Raw genomic sequence first — 16061 nt, 5'->3', positions numbered from 1 at the left:
AATGTGCTACCCAGGTGTTCAAATGAATAATACCAAGATTTTGTATGTTATATTTATATTATGTTATCTGTATTAATGGTTTGAAACACATGTTATAAATTACTATAGGTAAGCACCCAGAATGTAGAAGTAAACAGAAAGAATAGAATTTCTTGCCCTGCTAAAATTTAGAATCTAGGTGATCAAACATTCTTTCATCTATAAAGCCTTTATAGTGTAATGATATATTTATTTTTTAAATTCTCTCACAGCCTTTTTTACACATCTGAATAATAGCTTCTGACATGTGATATTTTCTTTTGTCTGCCTACCTGTTTACCACATTTGAGCTCCTTAAAGACAGGAGTCATAATTTACATACCTCATGTCCCTGGGTACCTACACAGTAGATTATCAATATTTATTTAATAAGGAATACTTGGCTGGAAAAAAAACTAGCAATGGACACCCAGGAAATGCATAAATTGCCAAGGGAAGTGACAGCCCTGACAACCATGGACCTGGGAATAATAAGACCAGCTCACCCCTTGAGGAGGGAGCAGGATCTTGGCTGAACCTCTGTTACATCTTGGAATCTGACTTTTTAATTTCCTTGCTATTAACCTCTTTCCCTCATCTAACTAATTACTGGGTCTTAAAAGTTTACTTAATGCATATAGATTCTCTCCATTTTTACCATCACTATTTTATTTATAAGTCTGTTAATATTTTTCCTGGACTATTGTAACATCTGTCCAACTGGTTTTCCTTACCTCTGTCTCCCTTCAATTCATACTTCACCATGATGGTAATATGGTAGTAATCAACTTAACTTGAAAATTCAACATGTTATTTGCCTACTCAGAAGCCTTTTAGAAGTTAGTAATTACTAGCAGAATCTACTCAGAACATGGCCAATCAGGGTCATCTGAACTAATCCTTCTTTAATTCAGATCCCCCTATCTCACTTCTTGGTGAAATATTTGGCAATTCTTGGCACTGCTTCTCGACTTCATGCATTATTCAAGAACATCTTATATCCCCGTTTCTTTGTTTAGCTCAGTCCTATTCATCCTTTAAGACTCATCTTGGATAACATTTCCTACGAGAGGGTTCTAATCATTGTCTCCACTAAGTCAGCCCAATATTTCTCACCTTCACTCAGTGTTATATAACTCTAACAGACCTTATCAGTATTATTGAAATTATCTGTTTGCATGTTCAATCATCCTGACATACTTATGGAAGTTAAAGACCATGGTGTAAGATTTGTAATCTTACATCATGAGATAATGAGCACAAAACATTTAGTATACTGTTCCACAGATGCTCCATGTATAGCCTGTTGTTTAGGTAATGTTGATGGCATTATTAGTGGCAGAGATTCAGCTAGCTCTTAGTGCTAGTGCATCTTACATCTTTTCTCAATGCTCCACTCTGCTTCTCTCTTACTGAAGATCGATGATTTCATAAGTCAGGAAATACCACACTAGCAGCTTCCAAATCTTTTAATTCTTAGAGTTTTAGTTACTAAAGGTGACTTGGTCATTTTTCCAATTCTTGTTTTAAAAAAGAAAAACATGCTGGGAAGGGATTTGATTGGCCTAGCTAAGGTCAGGAGGGGCTAGCTAAGCCCCTGCTGGACCAATCAACTGTGGTCAGGAGGCAGAGTGTTGATAACAAGATAATCCTACTTCTAACACAGGAGGGCCAATGAGGGCGAGTGGTGTGGTGTGAGGGAAGAACAAACAGTTCTGCAGAGAAAGGACATGCTATTCACAGAGTAAAGGAGTTTTGTTTGACAGTCAAAACCAATATGTAGTTACTATACCAGCCATTTGAACAATGATGATGATGATAATTATTATAATAATGACAATGCAGCATATTCCCTAAAAATAGATCCAAAATATTATGGATGCATGGTAAAAGTATTGTATCAAACGTGCTGCCTCTTAAAAGGATCACTTGGAGATGTATGTACCATCATCATGTGAACATATTTCTGCTGTGTTGGTTAAAGAAATGCCCTCAGTACCTTATTGCCTTCCCTGGCAGTGATGGTACTCATTTCATATTCAAATTTGGGGCTACAGTGTTAAAATAATAACAAGCAAGGCACCTGGGTGGCTCAGTCGGTTAAGCGTCTCTCTCTTGGTTTTGGCTCAGGTCACGATCTAAGTCATGGGATGGAGCTCCATGTTGGGCTATCCACTAACAGTGCAGGGCCTGCTTGGGATTCTCACTCCTCCTCTCTCTCTGCCCTTCCCCACTCACACATGCACTATTTCTCTCTCTCAAAATAAATAATGTTAAGTGTTAAGTGTTTTCTTGATATTAAAAAAATATCAAGTGTGTTTGATATTGTGTATGAAACATGAACTTATATATAAAATTACATTTTTATATGTGAATATATATAATACATACACATATACATACAAATGTGTACATACATATGTGTATATATTACACCTGTGATGTGTATATGTATATGTTACTCACCATAATAATTGAGAGGGTCACATGGATAAAATAGTACTATGAAAGAGCTAGAACTATAAACATTGCATTTCCTTTCTCTGGAAAGAAGAAGGGATTATAGCTCTGATTACAAATGAGTCTCCTGGAGCAGGCACCAGTTATCAGTGTATTAAGTCATTTCAATTTTTGCAAAAGAAATGTGCTGGTTTGCTAGCACCCTGTAGCCCCATTTTGTAGGGCTGATGGAGTTCAAATGAAATGGCTGCTTGGAGAACAGAATGAGTTTACTTAAAGAGAAGAACAAAAGCACCCCCAGGTATGAACTGGGGGTGAATTGCTCTAGCAGGGACTTGGAAAGAAAGCTGCTTGTTTGCCTTAAGAGGGTGGTTGCTAAGTTGAAGGCATGAAACATCCCTGTCCCTATTAGATGAGAGTCAAACACAGCACAGATGATGGGATGGGGGAATGAAGACTTTAAAATAGCTCTATTCTTGTAGTCAAACGCAGTAGACAATTAGGAGATGAAAAATAATTGTAGGGAATGCAGGCCTGCAGTCCTTGCATGGGGTGCTGAGAGAGGAAAATCTGGCTCACTGACAGCCAGACTCCCTAGGCCTTTGCTTTGAGGAGCAAGGGAGAAGCGCATGGCAGGGACCCCAGAAATTTGTTTCATTTCAAGTTTGTGACGGGAAACCCTGTGAAGTTTTTCATTCTGTTCTCTCACCCTCTCAGCAAGCCAAGTATTATTAGCTCCATCTCACAGATGAGCAACTAAGGCACACAGCTAGACAATGGAGAATCTCCTTGACTCCAAAGCTCACGCTTCTACTACACCACCCAGCTTCAGGAAAGGACGGTGTACATTACCCTGTTTTGCCCTAAATCTGTAATTCTAACCCATGCAGTAAGCACAATGTGAAAGCCTACTTTGTCCTGGTTACTTCAGCTACACAGAAATGAAACATGGAGCATGCCGACAACCTACTTAAGAAGACAGACTTGTGCTTATTGTAGATGAAAACCAGATTAGGATGAGTGCTATAAATTAAGGTACAAATGAAGTCTTCAAAAAGAACATCCTGCACATACTATCCCTTCATACCTATTTGTGCCTTTGTACATGTTATTTGCTTCCCCCATGCCTTCTAAATGATTTAAGCCTGCTTATTATTTTGAGAGTCAGTTAATCATTCAGATACCTTTTTAAAAATCCTATTTAGATAAGTGTCATGTAATCAAGCTTGCACCAAATACTTAGGAAGATATAGCAAGGTATAAGATTGATTCCTACTCATTAGGGATTGGTAAAAGAGAGTGAGAGATTAAATTCAGACAGACCTGAATTAAAATCCTGGTTCAGCCAGTCACCAGCTGCATGACCACTGCTGAGCCATAAGCTCTCCGACCTTCCATTTCCACCAAGACATTTAGAAAGAGTCCATGCCAAGGGATCATTAATCCTTCTTCAGACACCTTTTGTAAGAGTCTCTCATACTCTAGACCACAAGATGTCTATACTAAACGTAGTACATTATGAGGAGGAAAAATCTGATTTGAAATCAGGAGAAAGTGTTTCCTAGAATCTGGGTCAAAACATCTAGGAGAAAGAGAACCATTCATTTCAAATTGGGTGCAGACACATTACATCAAACATACTGCTCTCTGCTGAGAATTATGACAGAAGAATTTGAGCCTCAAACTCTCCATTAATCTCAAAACACAGCTGCTGAAAAATATACAAAGCAAAAGTCTCCTGTGGGTATCGAGCTAGAAAACAGAAAAAGTACAGAGAATTCCTGTACTTCCTGTACTTCCTGTACTTAGACATTCCTTCAACCAGTATTTCCAGACTGTGGAAAACAGAAGACATCTCTAAGTCAGACAGACATGGGTTCAAGTCTCAGATGTTCATGCACTGACCTTCAATTTCCTCCTTGGTAATCCAGGCTGGGATAGCACATGTGAAGTTTCTTTGTGAATATCAAAGAGCCTAATATGTACAAAGTATGCAGCAAATAGCCCAACACATATTAGTCACTCAAAAAAGCTAGCATATTCCTCTGCTGTGTATCCAGGTTGGCTTTATCTTGCTCTGTTTCAGGCACTAGCATGATTCATTAATAGTTTACTTGCTTGTGGAAAGACTCCATATATATCTTTTATTTGAAACCAGTCTCACTGATTTTCCTTTTGCCTTTTAAGTGCAGACATCTGAGTAACTCTATAGCTTGGAAGAGTATATATTTTTTTCATCAGTTGGGAAGTTCAATACTTTTAAAGTAAATAGAATAAATGTATGTCAATAGGCATTTAAAATAATTCTTCAAACTTGCCCAAAGACTAATGTAAATCATAAAAAAAAAACTGGCATCATTCTTGGTAACTTATCCCATATGTTAAAAATCATGGAACAGCCAATATGCCTTCAGATCTGACCACAAAGCTATACCTACTCATACTTTTATTAATATTCCATTTGGGAAGATTATAAATATTTTACTATTGTAAGTTTTGCAAACACTGGTATTTTTCATGCCTCCAGCAATCTCCAGCTTCTAAATATTTCATCTTCTTGGGTAGCATGCCATATATGAAATGAAGTTCTACCGCCAGATTTCCCAGAACTTAGAAATCTGAAGGTCTTGAAGTTAATATTGAATAGTGTTAAGATAGGTCTTTTTTTAAAATTTCTTCTGTAGGTTTGTTGTTGTTGTTCTCTTTTAATGAAACTGGAAAACAATAGAAATGTTGATAAATGGAATGGTTTCCTTTCAAATTTCTAAATTTCTAAATGTACACATTTGCCTTAATTGTGCATGGATTTGCAAAGTACCCATTCATATGCAATTTTTTTTATTTTTTCAATGTTTATTTATTTTTGATAGAGAGACAGAATGTGAGTGGGGGAGGAGCAGAGAGAGAGGGAGACACAGAATCCACAGCAGGCTCCAGGCTCTGAGCTGTCAGCACAGAGCCCGATGCGGGGCTTGAACCCACGAACCGTGGGATCATGACCTGAGCTGAAGTCGGACGCTTACCGACTGAGCCACCCAGGTGTCCCGTATGCGATTGTTTTTAAGAGCTAAAAAAGAAGAAATAGCTCTAGAATTCACCCAAAGCAGAATTACCTATCAGGGTAAATGCCATAAATGGTGTTCTCATCCACTGTTAATGCACAAGGGGAAAGGGGATCTCGAAGTACTTTTCAGCGTCAGTAGAAAAGAGCCTTTTTTACTTTCCCAAACAAAGGCAGAAAACACTAGAACTAAGTTAAAGACTCAGACTCAAAAACTAGAACTGAGTTAAAGACTGACCACAAGAAGGGGGAAGACGGGATTTGGCAAAGATATGACTCAGAATCCTTGTCATATGTGATTACAGGCATCCATCATGAATCTACAAGGACTAGAACTAGAAATAATATCTATTTTCTATCTCAGAATTGAATGATCTTTAATTTTTTATCTATGGACCTATGTTATAGTTCCCAGAGGTAAAGAGAGAGAGAGAGAGAGAGAGAGAGAGAGAGAGAGAGAGAGAGAGAGAGAGAGAGAGAGAGAGAGAGAGAGAGAGAGAGAGGAGAGAGAAACAGAGGGAGAAGTATCTCAACTATTCACCTGGATAGATGAATAATCTCCAAGAGTTACCAACTCAGTAGAGACAGTAAAAAATTGGGTCAAGATGAAATGAATATCTGACCTTCATCAGGGAAAGGCCTCATCAGGCACTATGATCCCATTATATTCCTGTTCTTCAAATGCACTACTCTTTCATTTCCCAAATGTGCAATGTTCCGACCAACCACAGGGCCTTTGCACATGCTGCTATCTTTATGGAGGGAAAAGCTTTCCCTTAGCCCTGTTCTCTACTTTTTCCCTGATATGCTTCTAATCCTCTTCACATCTCAGACCAATCACTTTCACTGAATAACTTCAACATGCAAAATCAGTCTTTGAGACTACAAACCTCAGGTATAATTTCACATTTGCTTCCAATCTTTAAAATGAGTATCTGGCTCCCTTCTAGACTATGGACTCTACAACTGCAGATGCATGATGGGTTTTGCTCATAATTATATCCTCAGCACTATGCTTAACATGTGGCATGTATTACATGCTTAATAAATATTTGTTGAAGGACTAAATCAATGAGTACACTGTCATGAATATTTTTCTTTTCAAATTTTTATTTAAATTCTAGTTAACTTACAGTGCAATATTGGCTTCAGGAATAAAGTTCAGTGATTTATCACTTATATACAATACCCAGGGCTTATCATAAGTATCCCCCTTAATGCCCAACACCATCTAGCCCGTCTCCCACCTACCTGGATTCATCAACACTTGGTTTGTCCTTCAATCTTATTATAAGGATGTTAACAAGGCATACTATTTTTGTCTTGCTACCCATTTTTTTTTAATTTAGCGGAATAGGGAATGTTAGTTTCTCATTAGTTATCAATTACACTTGTAGGTGTTTTAAGACATCCTTACCTTAATAACTATGGTAATAATTTGTGTTACTACAGTTCACCATGGTGAGAGTATAACTAAGACAGGTGGCAGGAGAAGGTGCCAAGGATGTGGCCACAAGACAGACTAGGAGTTTCCTCATGTAGTGAGGACTCAGAGCCTCCAGAGGGCAGCATGACCCAAATATAACCCCTCCTGATTCCTGCTATCACATTTTTATATTTTTTTGCTTCCTGCTAAAGTATTTTGTGTTCCGGAAGCTTGCTTTTTTTTTTTTTTTTTTTTTTTTTTTTTTTTTTTAATGAAAATACTCTCAAGAATGATGCCTGTCACTAACACTTAGACAGGAATTGGGTTACCAACACACATTTGCTGATACTAGACATTTGTATGGAAGCAGATAATAATTAGACCCCATAACAATGAATGGACGACCTGAGGAAAGAATAAAGTGCCTGTTGCTGTGGATACTCAAATAAAGCAGGATGCCTACTAGTGAACAACACAGTGTTGGGGATTATTGTATTGGGTACAGAGATGGAGGGATGGCCCCTAAGATTCTAGAAACATCTATGTCTATAAGACGCTATGAATTTCTGTCACTCTGATGAACTGGACAGAATGCCTTTCAAATGCAGAGGAAAGGCACAAGTGAAAGTCCTGTACAAGTTTGAAAAATGACATTTTCTAGCTAAATAACTTTGGCAAAAACTTAACTTCCCTAAGCCTGCTTCCATTTCTTAATAATGACTATTTGAAGAGCTTTGGGATAATTAAAAAAAAAAACAGCTGTAACATTTTATATGAACAATATAGCACTATGTATATGTTCTATGTACATTTTTTTACTACTGTTATAATAAGAAAAACTCCTGTATCTTCATTGCTACATAGTTTGGTTGGAAGGAAAGTTTTAGGACAACTAGCATCAGGGAAGGGGCACTGCCATGCCTCTCTACCCCAATGTCTTTAGTGGGAGAGAGAGGATTGGCTCATCCAGGGCACTTGGATTCCCCGGAGGCTCCATCATAGACAGCTTTTCTCCTGAGACACCAGAGCATAAACTCTCCACTGCAAGTTCTCACAGTGGGAAAAAAAGTTTCTATAGGATATAACTGCCCAAAGTCATGACGTTAGCTGCATGATTTGATTAGGCTTCCTCATGTAAACAGCAATTATTTGAAAACAATGTCAAAATCAAAACTCTCTTTTCTCTGGCAAAATCTCAGTTGGTACACTACGGCAACATACTTGTCTCTCTTCGTAGTCCTTCTCTTCTTCCCGATGCCCACCATGTATTCATTCATTGAGCCCTTGTAGAGATACTGAGCTAGATGTAGAACTCTTATGGTGAGCAAAACAGACATGGTCACTATGCCATGAAGCTTTCATCTGTGCAGAAAGACTTATAATGATGAAAAAAAGTATCTTAAAAATAAAAGTCAAATGGCAGTGGCAACGAAGTAGGAAGGGTATACAGGAGACTGACTCTGAATAATTGAGTAATCAACCTGGTCAGGTGAGTTAGGAATGGTCTACCTGAAGACAGAAAAATTGAGAGGAATTATGACATATTGGAGTCACATGGGGGAAAGGAGACCAAGAGGTGGGAGTAAACTAAAACTTTCTGGAGGAAGAAAACAGCATATGCTAAGGTCCCAAAGCCTATCCTTGTCCTCAATTAACCCTCTCATGGTGTAAAAATTGACACAGATGAACTCAAACTTCACAGCCTCTCTAAGACCCTGTGCCCCCACCAATCTGGACAGGAAACAAAATTGTAAGAGCATTTATTGTCTTGAAAGGCCACTATGCACTACACCCATAAGCTTGCTCAGAAAACAACAAATAACATTTCAGCAAGTGCCTAAAGATGGTATTGTTCCCTTCTTGAATACTCATCTTTACCAGCAAGTTTTCTTGTTCTAAACGTTACCTTCTGTCTGATATATCAGCTAGAATTCACTGTTCCCAATATTCATCTAATTTTAATTCTGCCATGTTCTCTGACTCTCTGTTACCAAGGGGGGAAAAAAGAAGAGGAAAAAAGGGGTAAAAATGGCAGTGGGGGTGGTGGAGAACCTTGGCATTTTCTCCTTTCTCATCCTTTATCTTCTTCTCTCATGCATTTTACCCAAATACCTGTCCTTTATTGATTCCCATCCAAATCCTTTATGTTATACTCTCTAGAACTCGTCTTTCATTTTTAACTGACTTCTTTGAACCTTCAAAATTCATGCAGAATCTTTCTCTACATCCAACATCAACTAAATCACAACTTTTTTGAGAGAGCTCTAGTCCTATTTCCTCTAGCCTGCCTGTACTTTCACCCTCAGCAAATCCTGTTTGCATATGAGAATGAACAGAAATACTTTTAAAATTGTAGCTGTTTGGGGGCACCTGGGTGGCTCAGTGGGTTAAAGCATCTGACTTCAACTCAGGTCATGATCTCATGGTTTGTGAGTTCGAGCCTCATGTTGGGCTCTGTGCTGACAGCTCAATGCCTGGAGCCTGCTTCGGACTCTGCGTCTCCTTCTCTCGCTGCCCCTCCCCTGCTACACTCTGTCTCACTCTCTCAAAATAAATAAACATTAAAAAAAATTGTAGCTATATTATCCTTGCTCCCAGAGATGAGGATTCATTTGGCTTAGGGTGTGTTCCCTTAATAAATGCTTATTAAACCTCCCAAGTGATTAACATGTGCCAAGGAATGAAAACCATTATACATGAAATAATTTCAGAGCAAGGTTTTGACCTCATGCATCTATGTTTTTCTGATCTTTGCACAAGGCTGGCATATAATATGGTCTCAATTAAATGCTCAAAATGTCAAGGCTATTTCATTCACAGACTCCACAAAAATTAATGGGGCTCTCATTTCCTTTTCCAGATTGTTTTGGAGCTCCACATCCCATAAGTAAAGTGTAAAATGTTTTCCCTAAAGACTTTTATCCTTCCACTAGCCTCATTCAACTTTTATCAACAACAGCTCTATAAGCATCAGCCTGTAAACACATGGAAGCATATTTCCCAAGGTTGCTAAACTATTCATTCTCCTCCACTCAAAAGAACAACAGATGTGCTGACTTGCAAGGAAGTTAACAAATAGGCACATAAGATCAGGAATTCCAAGAGAGGAACAGTTTCCACATATTCAACTTAAACAGTAAATCATTCCAGAACAATGTAATTACTCTAAGAATCTTAAAAATATCATTCTATTATAAAAAGGACTTTGGGACATTAATAATCATAACCAAGCAGGAAAGTCCTTCAACTCATGGTTTGGCTAAAACCATATTAACATTGTAGAATTTGGCTTATGTAGTGTCTAGAATCACTACGTTGAATATGTTACTGTGTTTTGCTGATTTTTTATTTTTTATCTCCAGGCATGTGAGAAATCTCTTGCAAAGAAAAGACAGATTTCAACAAAGCCATCAACAAAGAAAGTGCAAAGACTGGACCATGGGAAAATGTATGAATAATCTGTTTATCACAATATATATATTACCTATGCATATGTACACAAATTTTATTAATTTTATATTCTATGACTTTCCCAATTACACTTTAGCAGTTCTAGGTACACGTATTAATTATGACTTATTTTAATCATTCTAAATATCATTTATAATTTATATACACTTTAATAATTAATTACAATTTAATAATTCTGAGAAGGACTTTTTTCAATAGATCTCTTAGGATATTCTACATGAACAAGATGTAGTCTGTGAATAAAGATGGTTTTACTCATCTTTTCAAATATTATGTCATTCTTTTTCTTGACTAGTTGCATTAGTTGGAATCTCTAATGCCATGTTAGATAAACATGAAACAGATATCCGTGCTTTATTCCCTATCTTATAGGAAAGCATTCAGTCTTTTGCTGTTAAGAATGATGGTAACTTCAGGGGCGCCTGGGTGGCGCAGTTGGTTAAGCGACCGACTTCAGCCAGGTCACGATCTCACGGTCCGTGAGTTCGAGCCCCGCGTCAGGCTCTGGGCTGATGGCTCGGAGCCTGGAGCCTGTTTCCGATTCTGTGTCTCCCTCTCTCTCTGCCCCTCCCCTGTTCATGCTCTGTCTCTCTCTGTCCCAAAAATAAATAAACATTGAAAAAAAAAATTAAAAAAAAAAAAAAAAAGAATGATGGTAACTTCAAAGAATACAAAAATACTAATTCAAAGGGATATATGCACCCTAATATGTATAAGAGTATTATCTACAATAGTCAAATTATGGAAACAGCCCAAGTATCCATCAACACTGATGAATGGATAAAGAAGTGGTATTGGGGTGTCTGGTGGCTCAGTCGATTGAGCAAACAACTGTTGATTTTGCATGGGTAATGATCTCATGGCTTGTGGGTTGGAGCCCCACATGGGGCTCTACACTGACAGTGCAGAGCCTGATTGGGATTCTCTCTCTCTCTCTCTCTCTCTCTCTCTCTCTCTCTCCATCCCCTGCTCACATACATGTGCTCTCTCTCTCTCAAAATAAATAATAAACTATTTTTTTAAAAGAAGCGGTATATATATATATATATAATGGAATATTACTTAGCCATAAAAAAGAAGGAAATCTTTCCATTTGCAATGATGTGTTCAGAGCTAGAGTATTATGCTAAGTGAAAAATAAGTCAGAGAAAGACAAATGCCATATGATTTCACTCACATGTGGAATTTAAGAAACAAAACAAATGAGCAGAAGGGAAAAAAAAGAGAGAGGACAACCAAGAAATGACTTTTATCTATTGAGAACAAAGGGATGATTACCAGAGGAGATGTGGGTGGGGGGATGGGTGAAATAGATGATGGGGATTAAGGAGTGCACTTTTTGTGATAAGCACCAAGTGTTGTATTGAAGTGTTGAATCACTATGTTGTACACCTGAAACTAATATTACACTGTATGTTAACTGAAATTTAAATAAAATCTTTTTTAAAATGATGATAACTGTGGTTTTTTTGTACATGTTCCTTATCAGCTTTGGAAAGTTTACTTTTATTTCTAGTGTGCTGGGTTTCTTTTCATAAATTAATATGGAATTTTGCCTTTTTAATTTTTCTTTTTTCTTTTTTTGAAATTCGGAAATGGCTATATGATTTTTCCCCTTTTATTCTGATAGGTTGAGTTACGCTGATAATTTTTTAATGTAAATCAAATTTGCAATCCTGGGAAAATTTTAAGTTGTTTTTGAGGTATTATCTTTTATACAGGTCTGTATTTATTCATATTTTGTAAAGGATTGTTAAACCTATATTCTTGATGATATTGGTCTGTGACAGGTTTTACCTATAAATTCTTTATTTGATTTTGGTATCAGGCAATGAAGCCTCATAAAATGAGATGGAAAATGTTTCCTCATGTTCTATTTTTTTGAAAGATTTTGTGTAAGATTACTCTATTCCCTAAATGTTTGTTAGAATTTACCAGAGAATACATCTGGGCCTATAAGTTTCTTTGCGGGAAATTTATGTGTAACTATAAATGTAATTTCTTTAATAGATAAGTGTTTTTCAGATTTTCTTTCTTTGGTGGTAAGATTTGAAAGGTTATGTTTTTTAAGAACTTTTATCCATTTTATCTAAGTTATCAAATTTATTGGCCCTAAATTTTTCATGAATTCTATTACATACCTTTTAATGTCTGTACCATATATATAGTGATGTGTTTTTGCCCATTCCTTATATTGGCAATATGTTTTGTCTTTTCTTTCTTAGTTTCTCTAAGAGTTTACTAGTAGTTCATTAATATTTTCAAAGAACCAACTTTGGCTATGTTAATTTTCTCCATTTTCTGTTTTATGGATTTTTTCTGTGATCTTTATTATTTCCTTTCATCTTGCTTGTTACTTTTAAGACTTTTTATATTGGTTTGTAACATTTTGATTATGACATCCATTGGTGTGGTTTTCTTTGTTACATTGCTTGGGGCCTGTTGGATCTTGGATTCATGAGTTTTTATTTTTCATGGAAACTAAAAAATTCAACCATTCTTTCCATATTTTTTCCACACATTCCTCCCCACCCCCAATCTCTTTCTTGGATTTTTCTGGGAGTCCAATTACCCATTATTTGATATTACCCCATAGTTCACTGAGATAGATTCTTGTTTCTCCCAATCTCAGTTTGAACACTTTTTATTTTCCTGTTTTTAGTGTCACTGATATATTTTTTCTTCAGTTTACAATTTACTGATAAGCTTCCTGACGAATTTTTAAATTTAAGATGCTATATTTTTCAATCCAAAAGTTTTATTTTTTCTATAGTTTCCATTTTTTATCTCTTCCCTCCTTATGCTCACGTATTTCTTTAAGTCCTTGAACATACTTATAGTGGCTGCTTTATGTCCTGGTCAGCTAATTCCATCGTCTTTGTCATTCTGCATCTCCTTATATCATTGATTTTTCTCCTGATTTTCCAATTTCTTTGAATACCTGGTGATGTTTTATTTAATTCTAGATGTTATAGACACTGTAATTTTGTCTTAGTTAAAGGGAGTTAAGTTTTTTATTTGCAGGCTGTTAATTTGTCTATCAGCTTGACCATTTTGAGACTTGTCTGTAAGGTTTGTTAGGGTTAGGATAAAGGAGCTCTAATCTTGAGATGCGGCCTTTCTAAAGTGTCAATTATCTGAAGTATTCAACAAAGTCTTATTACTCTGGGTGGTTGGAACTCAAATGTGTCTAATCATGTGTACACTTTGAAATCTCCATTGCCTTCTCAGCTCCCTGGGGACTGTTCTCTGCTTGGCCTTTCTGAGTCTCACCTTATGCTGCATAGCTCAGTATTCAGCCCAGGGGAGTCTGATGCAGTCACAGGCTGCACAAATGGGAATCTGATGCAGTCATCTAGAGCTCTCTTTTTATGCACAGTTGTCTCCTTGCTGATACTCTGCCTGCAAACTCAAGTCTCCCACAGTATCTCCAAACCGGTCTCCATGTCTCTAGCTCAGCAAGATACTTGTGCTCTTCTTGGTCTCAAGCTCCAAACTGCTAAGGACAAGAACATGCCTCTGAGCAGAACACTGGGACAACTGTGAGGCTCATGTCATTTGTCTCCCTTATTTGGTGGTCTTGGCTCTGTGGTGCCTATTGTGCAATATCTGAAAAAATTTTTCATATATCTTATCCAGTGTATAGTTGTTTATTACAGGAGGACTAGACTATTACCAGCTATGGTATCATACTAGAATTAGGTGTCCTCTCCCTGCAACAAACATTTTAAAAATCAAACAAATGAACCAATGAAGCTTCTACATTTTTATAAGACATTTAATGAAGATAGAAACAACAGCTATCTTATTGTTAAGTCTAGAAATAGTGATTTTAAAACACATAAAAGGAGGGGAGGAGCCAAGATGGCAGAACAGCATGGAAGTTTTTTGTGTGTCTTGTGTCCATGTAATACAGCCAGACCAACACTAAACCATCCTGCACACCTAGAAAACTGATTGGAGGCTTAACACAACAATCTGCACAACCTGAACCACAGAATTCACCAGGTACGTGGCACGGAGAGATGAACCTGGGGAGAGAGAAGCTGGCGGCAGGCAGGGAGCCACCTTTACAGGTGGAGAGATGACTGAGACTGGGGTGGGGGAGAATACAGGAAAAGCACCCCTCCCCAAAAGCAGGTGGAGAGAAAGTGGAACATCAGAAACAGCTTCAGGGACTAAACTAAACAGGTAGAAAGGAGAAAGGAGAGGGTTTAAATTCCATTAAGACTATAAACAAGGGGAGCACAAAGTCTGCAACTCTGCAGCTCCATACCTGGCGGTGCTCTGGTGGGAAGGGCGAATCCCCAGGAGCAGAGTGGGGTCCGGGAGGTTCTCGGGCCACTTGGGGAAAAGCAGTTCCACTACTGGAAGGACATTGGGTAGAGACTGTTGAAGCCACCTGGTCCCAGAAGACCCCCAAAACAGCCACATTCGCTGGTGCTGGAACAAGGTCATTAAGCATGAAGGCTGGTGCCAGATGTGTGTTGTGATTTTCCATAATCCCTGAAATGTTGCTGCTACACTATCTTGAGAACTTTTTCTGGGGCGGGCTGGCACCTGGCCGCAGTCTCAGGGCACCGGCAGCAGCAGGGTCCACCAAAGCATTCCTGGGTGCAGCCGATATTTGGCCATTGCTCATTCGGCCATTGCTCAGTGAGACCCTCTCGCAAAGGGGTGTAACAGGTCAAAGCCACAGTCCTTTAGATGTAAGGGCTGGGAAAAACAGCTGCATCTGAGACAAAACTCAGGAGAGAGGTACTGCCTGGAGCTTGGTCACAGACAGTGAAGAAGCGGGAGCAGACGAAAGCTGAAGACAGAAGACAGGTACGCGATTGCTGATCAGAGACAACGGTTCCCATACTAGAGACTGGGTTACTAGATGACGCCATTTTCACCCCACATGTGCATACGCACCTACGAGCACTGCAACAATCCACCCCAGTAGGATAGCAGCTCCATCTAGTGGAGAACAGAGCTGTTACACTGAGCCCCACCCAACTGGGCCAACCTTGCTTTTCAAGGACACAAGTCTCACAGCCTCCTTAGTTTATGGACTATAAAGCACTACATAGTCTGACTTCCAGGGGAAAAACTAAGTAATTTCAGTCCTATTTCAATCTGTTAGCAGGTCCATCTATTCAATTTTCTTTCCTTTTTTTTTTCTCTTTTATGCTATTCTTTTTCTTGAATACAGAAAGAGAAAAAATTCATTTTTATTTTCAATTTTTATTAAAAATATTTTTCTTTAATTTTTTTACTATATATTTTACTTTTGTGTAAATTTTTTCAAATTCTATCTTCCATCATTCTATTTTAGTCTACGTCAGTGTATTCACTTTTTTAAATTTTCAAACAATTCCCTTGTTTTCTTTTTTCATTTTCTTTTTTCTCCTTTTCATTTCTTTTTTTCTTGAATGCAAAAAGTGAAAAACTTCATTTTTACTTTCAGTTTCTATTAAAAATATTTTTCTTTAATTTTATTATATATTTTGCTTTTATGTAAATTCTTTCAAATTCTATTTTACTTCCATGATTTTATTTTAGTCTACTATAGTGTATTCACTTTTTCAAATTTTCAAATGATTTCTTTATTTCTTTTTTTTCTCTTTTCTGTTTTCTTTT

The sequence above is a fragment of the Prionailurus bengalensis genome, chromosome D1, assembly GCF_016509475.1.
Source record: "Prionailurus bengalensis isolate Pbe53 chromosome D1, Fcat_Pben_1.1_paternal_pri, whole genome shotgun sequence".
In the NCBI taxonomy this organism is placed as follows: Eukaryota; Metazoa; Chordata; class Mammalia; order Carnivora; family Felidae; genus Prionailurus; species Prionailurus bengalensis.
The sequence above is the reverse complement of the archived record's forward strand: the minus strand, read 5'-3'. Positions refer to the sequence as shown.